We start from the raw sequence: 9,000 nt of genomic DNA, 5'->3' as shown, positions 1-9,000 counted from the left end.
ATCCTATCATTTGAGTATAGATAAGCTCTCAACTCTAGGATTTGAATTTTGAATAGTATATAAGTCCGCTATCACATGATAGCAGAAGTCTCATAGGCTCTATATATGCAAAAGTACATCTTCTTCTTATGATGCTATAATCCCTGTGCGCCCACTTGAGTCGTTTGTATATCAAAACTATCTCCACTCATTTCATTTTATCTCATTATTATATATTTTTTTAAAATTTTCATAGAAAATATAATAAACAATTCAACTTTTTCAAATCTCAAAATAATAATAATATTAAAAAATAATATTCTAATAATATTTTATTTATTTTTCATCTAAAACTATCTCATCTAAACAAGCTCTAAGATTTAGCATATCCTTGTAAAAGGGAAAACCCACTATATATACTAACAACTTGTAGCTAACTAATGGCCATGGGCCTGACACTAAATTGGACTGAATGGCTCATTGTATTTAAAGAACAAGACAACGGGCCAAGGCCCAACCCACAATTACTTAGACCATAATAAGCCCACAAGCTGTTACAATCCATATCGAGCCCATCATTACTTCGATCCATAACTGTTGAGATGGACTGAAGTGTGACAATAATCAGCTCTCTCATATATCTTTCTTAAGGGCACACCCCCAGCACTGTCGCCGCCACCACCAAAACCCCCACCTCCACCATCAAATCCCCCCATTGCCACCACCACCACCATTGTCATCGAAACCGCGATTGCCAACACCACCCACATCACCATCACCACCACCCACATCACCATCAACACGGCGACTGCAGCCATCAGAACCTCCACCTCCATGATGGCAGCAACAGCAACATCTACGAAAACCATTTCTTATCTTGCTGAGTATGGTAGCAAAGAGAGACATGACGATCATGCCCTCCGAAACTAGTCCCCCCGAGCTCACGAATGCAAGACCTGATTCGTCATCTGCATGGCCAGCTAGTTCAGAAAAAAAAGTACTATTTGCCATTTTGGGATTTCTTGATCTCTTGATCCTTCTTAGTTACGGAACTCATTATATATATATATATATATAAATAGATGTATATAGAGCTTATCATCATATTAGCTTGCATGTGCCTGCTAAAAAAAAAAAAAAAAAACACTTGCATGTGCCTCAAAAGTCAATTGCATACGTCGCTGTAGCTTTTCTTTGTTTCTTTCATAAATTAATGCCTTTGTTATAAACTATTTTGAATTGTATGACCACATTTATCTAGTCGTACAATGCATAGTGCATAGTGCATAGTGCTAGCATAGTACCAGCATAATGAGTTGGCCAACATATGCATAGTGCATAGTACTAGTATAGTACTAGCATAGTGAGTTGGCCGACATATGCATAGTGCATAGTACTAGTATAGTACTAGCATAGTGAGTTGGCCGACATATGCATAGTGCATAATGCTAGCATAGTGCTAGCATAGTGAGCAAACATAGTCCTCTTTGTACGCCTATATATATCGTTAAATTTTTTAAGAAATTCATAAGTTTCATAACCTTTTTGAACTCTATCTCTTTCTCTCTCCTTTTAAAAGTTTTATAATACGTTATGACTCTCTCTTTTCTATGATTTCATAACACGTTATCAGCACGATTCTCGTGTTCTTCCTCGTCTCTCCCAACTTCATCTTCTTCCTCTGTCTCCAGAATATTTAGCCCATCTCTGAAGGCCAGTTTTTTTTTTTTTTGCTGGCAAGGCACGCCAGTTTCCATGGCCATGTTCTTCGAGAGCTCGTCTCTGGACTTCACAAAATCACCGATATGATGCTGTCCATGGTACTCGGTTGAAAGATCCATGAGCATGTGATTCTTGTAATAAAAAATTCAAAGTTGGTGGGAAAGCGTTTGGTTTTTGTAAAAAGAAAGATAGATGAAGAGGACAAGTGGGTCCCATGGGAGTGGCAAGTTGTTGTTCCAGATTGATGCAAGTTGTCCAACTACTTTTATTATTCCAAGAAGGAACCAAACGACTATGAAGGTACACCTCAGTTTGATGTGATAATCGTAATTTCAGTTATTTCTTTAGAACTAACATTTCAGGAGATTATAAGCAAGGAAGATTGCTTAGGTGGCAACAATGGTTCAACCACTACAAATTCAAGGTAGAATTTATTGAAGGTACAGACAAATGTTTAGACGTGATGATAATATTAAATTTACATATCAGTTATATTTACGGTGAATTAAAATTTAGATAATTTATATTTCAGTTATATATGTGGTAAATTTTTATTCACATAGTTTATATACAAGTTTTATTTATTTGTTTATACTTGTTATGAATTATTGATGATAAGATTCATCTTGGAATGGAAATGGAGCATCCCTGAAGGGTCACCCTAAATCAATAATAACTTTTGAGTATCTCATAGTTTAAATGATTGATACTTGTACCAAAAGCTCATTATGATTTATGCACCTGAAGTTGCATAATTGAAATTGTGAAAAAAATATATATATATATATTTGAATGAACGTCTCGAATGTGCTCCTGAAGTAGCAATATCGAATATGCTCCTGAAGTAGCAATATGAATGCAAACGTTCACAATATATTCTAAATTTGTATTAGGTCTTTCAGTGACCGAGCAAAAATAATGAGCTTTTGATAAGAATCATTATTCACGTTTTACTAGATCTATATCATTCCCTGAAGTGAATGATAATGAATTTATGTCATTCTATTCCCTGAAATGAAAAGAATGATGCGTTTCATTCAAAGAAACTAAAAGATTGGACGTGATAATGAATATCTTTTCGGGCCAGAAGCTCGTATTGGAGAAGCTGTAAGCTTTCTCTTTGAGATGATATTATACAAATTATTGAATCAAATACTATGATGCATCAAAAGGTGATATGATTCAAAATATTTGTATCTTTTCATGGTTATCTTGATCATCCAAAATCAATTACGATAAGTCGAATGATTTTCATATGGACGTCCATAAAAGAATCAGAAGATTCTTTTACTATAAAGTTTTACCACCAGAAGTGGAAAGAAAAATTTGCTTGAAGCAAATAAGATGAAATTATTCGATGTTATCTTGATTATCATATGTGAACCAGAAGTTCAGATGATAATTAAATTTTGGATACAATAAGATAAAAATGTCTCATATTCTAGCTGCTAAAATCCCAGTGAGGATTGAAGTCCCTGTAGGACAATTAAGAAATTCAGCAGTTTAAAGACATGTATAAAGGCATGTGAGACTTATCGATACAAAAGATAGAGTATCTCAAAAGAGAAAGGCACAAATAATTTGGTACTCCTGAAAAGGCCATTCCCACAAAACAAGCAATAAAATCCATCCAAATTCTCTGTATAAAATTCTCCTATATAAACTCTTGAAGAGTACCTCCTGAAGAGATTTTTCATGAAAATGTCTTCCCTTGAAGAGGGACAGGTACCTGAAAATAACGAGATCTCGTTACATTTCATGAATAATGGAGAAATTATCGATAGAAATAAAATCGTTGTCGACAACGTATTTCCATATGAGATGGTAATTGACATTACCAGAAGTAATGATGAAAGTGAATTAAGAATCGTCGAAAAATGCGACGTAAAATATTGGCCAAATTTGAAAGAAACAATTCCTGCAGAATTGATTCACTAGTAAAATATGATGCATCGGGACTTATAGTCCAAACACCTAAAGAAGTGATGCTTGTTGAATGTCAGTGGGTATTTATGGAAAGGAAATAAAAATGTGATATATAAATCACGAGTCAGTTTCTCAATTCCTGTAGAATTGATATCACTAAGTAAAATATGATAAATATGGACTTGAAATCCAAACACCTAAAGATGTGATTTTTGTTAAATATCAGTGGATATTTATATACATGATATAAAAAGCCTGAAGTTTTTAATATGAAAATGTGATATAGAAATCACAAGTTAATTTCTCGAAGAAACAATATTGATATGATTTTAAAGTGGTTGAAATCATATTGAGATTTTTATTAGCTTGAAAGTTACCGAGAGTTTGGATATGCATGATTAACTGCATATTTATATGGATCATTGGATCATGATATATATATGAAAATCCCTGAAGGATAGAAAATGTCTGAAACTTCTAATATGAATACATATGAAAGTATGTATTCTATCAAGTTTCAAAGATCCTTATATGATCTAAATCAATCCAAACGCAAATGGAAACAAGCTATTATTGCAATTTATATATATGATTTAAATGTCATTGAGGCTCCAGAAGAGCTCATAAAAACTGCACATATTTGAAATATAAATCTGAAACCCTTGCGGCTTCAAGGGGAAGATGGATGATGTTATTAGTCATGAAATACCATCTTTTAATACAATTAGTATTTCGGATTCATATTATGGGTTTGATATGAAGTGTGCATTATTAAAGAAGAAATAAAAGGGAGTACACAGAATATCTACCAAAAGATAGAAACACAAATATGAATATTTGTGAAATATTATTTTATTATCTTGAAGCAAGAATTACAGAAATTTGAGGCACTTTGTCTCTTTCTTCAAACGCTCTTGATCTTCAAGAATCTGCATTGCATCCCTATCTAAAGGGGTGGGCAATCGAAAAGAAGATTTAAGCAAGAATTTTAAATTCCCATTCTCTTGCTTTATTGATTCTATCTTCATGTTGGACTCCAGAAGAAGTCGCTGAAGTATAGCAATATTCTCGTGGAGATTGTCAACTCCACAAGTTCTGGATTGCAGTCGCTGAGAAAATGCGACAATGGATGATGAGTATCGGGTACCGAGACTCACAAGCTTATAGATAGCTTCATTATCTGACCTATGAGTCAGATCATTATATTGCATGATAGCACCTGTGGTAGAAGCAGGAACAGCTGATGAACGAGGTGTAGAGTACCTCATATATTGGCCATGAGAAGATCGCTGAGCCATTGTAGGATAAGAATGCGGAAAGAGATTGCAGAGTAAAAATGCAGTATGATTACAGAAAAGTGAAGAAGATGAGATGGGAATGAAGATGAGTTGAATATCTCTTTTATAGAGAAAATTATGATACAACATCTCTCGTGAAGCAAGAGAAAAGAGATGAAATATAGCTTCATAGCTCTGCGGCGTTTGATAGCACGCCTGACAGCTGCGGTGCCTGACAGCACGCCTGACACCTACAGAAGAGTTGAAAATCCGCAGTGCTTGTCTGATCTTAAAAGGCTGGCCACCGTTTTTATTAAAAAATGAGGTTAGCGGTTTAATGTTGATGAATTCTCCACTAACTGTGTTATTTACAAGAACTCCAGAAGAGTAGTGATGAGCAGAAAGATCCAGTTGTGATTATTTTATCAACATGGATCAAATCCACAGTTAGTTGGATGTACAGATGCGAGTTATTTTTCAGATACACACAAGAAGATCATTGCAATTCATGAGAAGAAAGTTGAAATTGATATCAAGAAGGTACGGTCAAGTAAAAATCTGGCAGATTTATTCACTGAAGCATTACCAACTGCAACATTTAAGAAGATTATGCAGAACATTGGAATGTGGAGGTTTGAAGAGCTGTTATCATGCACTTTTCAGGGGAAGTAATGTCTTGAAGACTTGTGCTGATTGTACTCTTTTTCCTTCGCTAAGGTTTTATCCCACTGGGTTTTCCTTTGTAAGGTTTTAATGAGGCAATCCTAAAACACTTGGCGATACACATGAATACTGTACTCTTTTTCCTTCGCCATTGGTTTTTTCCCACAGGGTTTTTCCTTGGCAAGGTTTTAACGAGGCATATTCTTTAAATATGGTCATCCAAAGGGAAAGTGTTATAAACTATCTTGAATTGTATGACCACATTTATCTAGTCGTACAATGCATAATGCATAGTGCTAGCATAGTACCAACATAGTGAGTTGGCCGACATATGCATAGTGCATAGTACTAGCATAGTGAGTTGGCCGATATATGCATAGTGCATAGTGCTAGCATAGTGAGCAAGCATAGTCCCCTTTGTACGCCTATATATATCGTTGAATTTTTTAAGAAATTCATAAGTTTCATAACCTTTCTGAGCTCTATCTCTTTCTATCTCCTTTTAAAAGTTTTATAATACGTTATGGCTCTCTCTTTTCTATGATTTCATAACAGCCTTGTCGTTTTTAAAATCTTGTTGTTTTTTCTTTCTACATATGAAGTTTCCTTGAGAAAGAATAATGACCCACGTAACATTCTTTACAACACTTTACTTAATATATGATACTACAAAAAAATTAGAAAGTTAGATCATTTTGTGTAAAAATAACTATTTTCTATTAAAATATTTTAATAAAAAGTAATCATTTTCATAGAAAATAAATAAAAATAATTGTCTTTTATTTTTTATTTTTTTTATAATGGTATAAAATAAGGATATTTCTATAAAGAGATATATATTAATTTTATATGCAAAAAGTATCGTGTTTTTATTATTTTTTTCTGTTGTTTCGATCTAGGCATGGGTTTGTAAAAGGAAATGCCCAGACCATATATTTTTACAGTTCGTGTGAAGAAAAATACAGGTCATATAAATATGAGTGATACTTAAAAGACGAAAATGAGATTAAATGAAATAAGACCAAAAATATTACCTTATATGTCTTAAGAAGTCTTAATATCATTTAATAGGAGGTTGACACCTCAGCCAACGTAATTATGATAAGCATGGGATTATCACCAATTTTAGAAATAATAATAGAGTTATTCTACCCTCACATCAAAAGATTCGAAATTTGTATGATTTAGAATTAGATAAGGGGCCCTTAATTAGATAAAGGGGCACTTAATAAGGTCATTGCTTAGTATAAATTGATTTAAAAAATAAATTTAAAAATTTAAAATTTATAAATTAAATATTATTATTTAAGTAATATAGATTATGCACTCTACACACCGATTGACCTGAAAGTAATATATGTCTGAAAATTAAGCTATACAAAATCTTTGCAAATCCTGGCTAGAGTTTTTATAAATTCTTTCTTATTCTTAGGGTGAATGTGCATGACAAACATATATACATAATACAATTTAATGTAGGCAGCCACTGTGGTGGAGGGTGTTGAGTACTGTGCAGTTTGGTCCACACCGCTCGAGCGGAGGCATTGGCCGCTCGAGCAAATTTAGGCAGAGTTGAACGCTCGATGTTAGCTCGACAATAAGCTCGAGCAGGAAGCTTTCGCTCGAGCAGAGGCATTGGCCGCTCGAGTGAAGTCAGGCAGAGTCGAACGCTCGATATCAGCTCGACAGTGAGCTCGAGCAAGATGCGGAAGGGAAGTTCGCTCGACGCGCGCTCGACACGCCGCTCGAGCGAACATGCATTTTTAGGGTTTTCTGCCGTGTAACTATATATATATGATGTTTTGCATCATATGGCCGTACGAGTGAATGTTGTGGATGTACAGTGTTGAGATCCATCTTATAGTTTGATATTCCTCAATAATAAAATCCTTTGCAGCTCCCGTGGACGTAGGCAATTTGCCGAACCACGTACATCTTGTGTCGTGTGTGTTTTTTCTCGCTCGATATTATTTTTTCAATTCATTGTCATCGTTTTTCACAAGAATTGGTATCAAGAGCCAAGGTTCGGGTTTGAGGAAAAACGATGGCTGGAGATGATTTGAAGGTATCGCGGATCGAGAAGTTTGATGGCATGGATTTTGGATACTGGAGGATGCAGATAGAGGACTACCTCTATGGGAAGAAACTTCATCTTCCACTATTGGGGAAGCAACCGGAAAAAATGGATGATGCTAATTGGAACCTATTAGATCGACAGGTTCTGGGGGTTATTCGATTAACCCTGTCGAGATCCGTTGCACACAACGTCATCAAGGAGAAGACGACTGCGGATCTCATGGCGGCTTTGTCAGGTATGTATGAAAAGCCGTCAACGAATAATAAGGTACATTTGATGAAAAAGTTATTCAATTTGAAAATGGCAGATGGTACTTCTGTTGCACAACATCTGAATGATTTTAATACTATCACAAATCAATTGTCGTCTGTTGAAATTGAATTTGATGATGAGATACGTGCACTGATACTATTGGCTTCACTGCCAAATAGTTGGGAAGCCATGATAATGACTGTTAGTAATTCTGCTGGTAAATCAAAACTGAAATATGATGATATTCGTGATTTGATTTTGGTTGAGGAGGTGCGCAGGAAAGATTCAGGCGAGACCTCGGGTTTGAGTTCAGCCCTAAATGTTGATTCTCGAGGGAGATCACATGACAGGAACTCAAACAAAGGAAGATCAAAATCAAAGTACAGGGGCAAGAGCAAGTTGAGGCCTGGTCAGCAGGCAACTTGCTGGAATTGTGGCAAAGCTGGTCACATAAAGAAGAACTGCAAAAACTCTAAGAAGACGAAGAATGATAGTGCTAATGTGGTAACTGAAGAAGTATAGGATGCACTATTGCTTGCAGTTCACAGTCCAGTTGATGACTGGATACTGGATTCAGGGGCTTCCTTCCATACATCTTCCCACCGGGAGCTAATGCGGAACTATGTTGCAGGTGATTTTGGTAAGGTGTACTTGGCTGATGGTGAGGCTTTGAACGTAGTGGGGATGTGAGACATTGATATTGCACTCCCTGGCAAGAACAAATGGACCTTGCAAAAGGTCAGGCACATTCCTGAGTTGAAGAAGAACCTCATTTCTGTTGGGCAGCTCGATGAGTGTGGTTATTCAGTGGTGTTCTCAGATAGCACCTGGAAGGTCACAAAAGGGGCATTAGTACTAGCTCGGGGTAAGAAAACTGGTATACTATATATGACTACTGGTTTGATTGACACTATTGCTACTACCGTTGCAGAGAGCACAACAGATTTGTGGCATTGGAGGCTTGGCCATATGACTCAGAAGGGTATGAAAGAACTTCTGTCTAGAGGTAAGCTACCAGAACTGAAGTCAGTTGATTTCAGTATGTGTGAGAGCTGCGTTATGGGGAAACAAAAGAAGGTCAGCTTCTTGAAAAGTGGCAGGACG

The sequence above is a fragment of the Carya illinoinensis genome, chromosome 10 (genome assembly GCF_018687715.1).
Source record: "Carya illinoinensis cultivar Pawnee chromosome 10, C.illinoinensisPawnee_v1, whole genome shotgun sequence".
Taxonomy (NCBI): domain Eukaryota; kingdom Viridiplantae; phylum Streptophyta; class Magnoliopsida; order Fagales; family Juglandaceae; genus Carya; species Carya illinoinensis.
The sequence above is the reverse complement of the archived record's forward strand: the minus strand, read 5'-3'. Positions refer to the sequence as shown.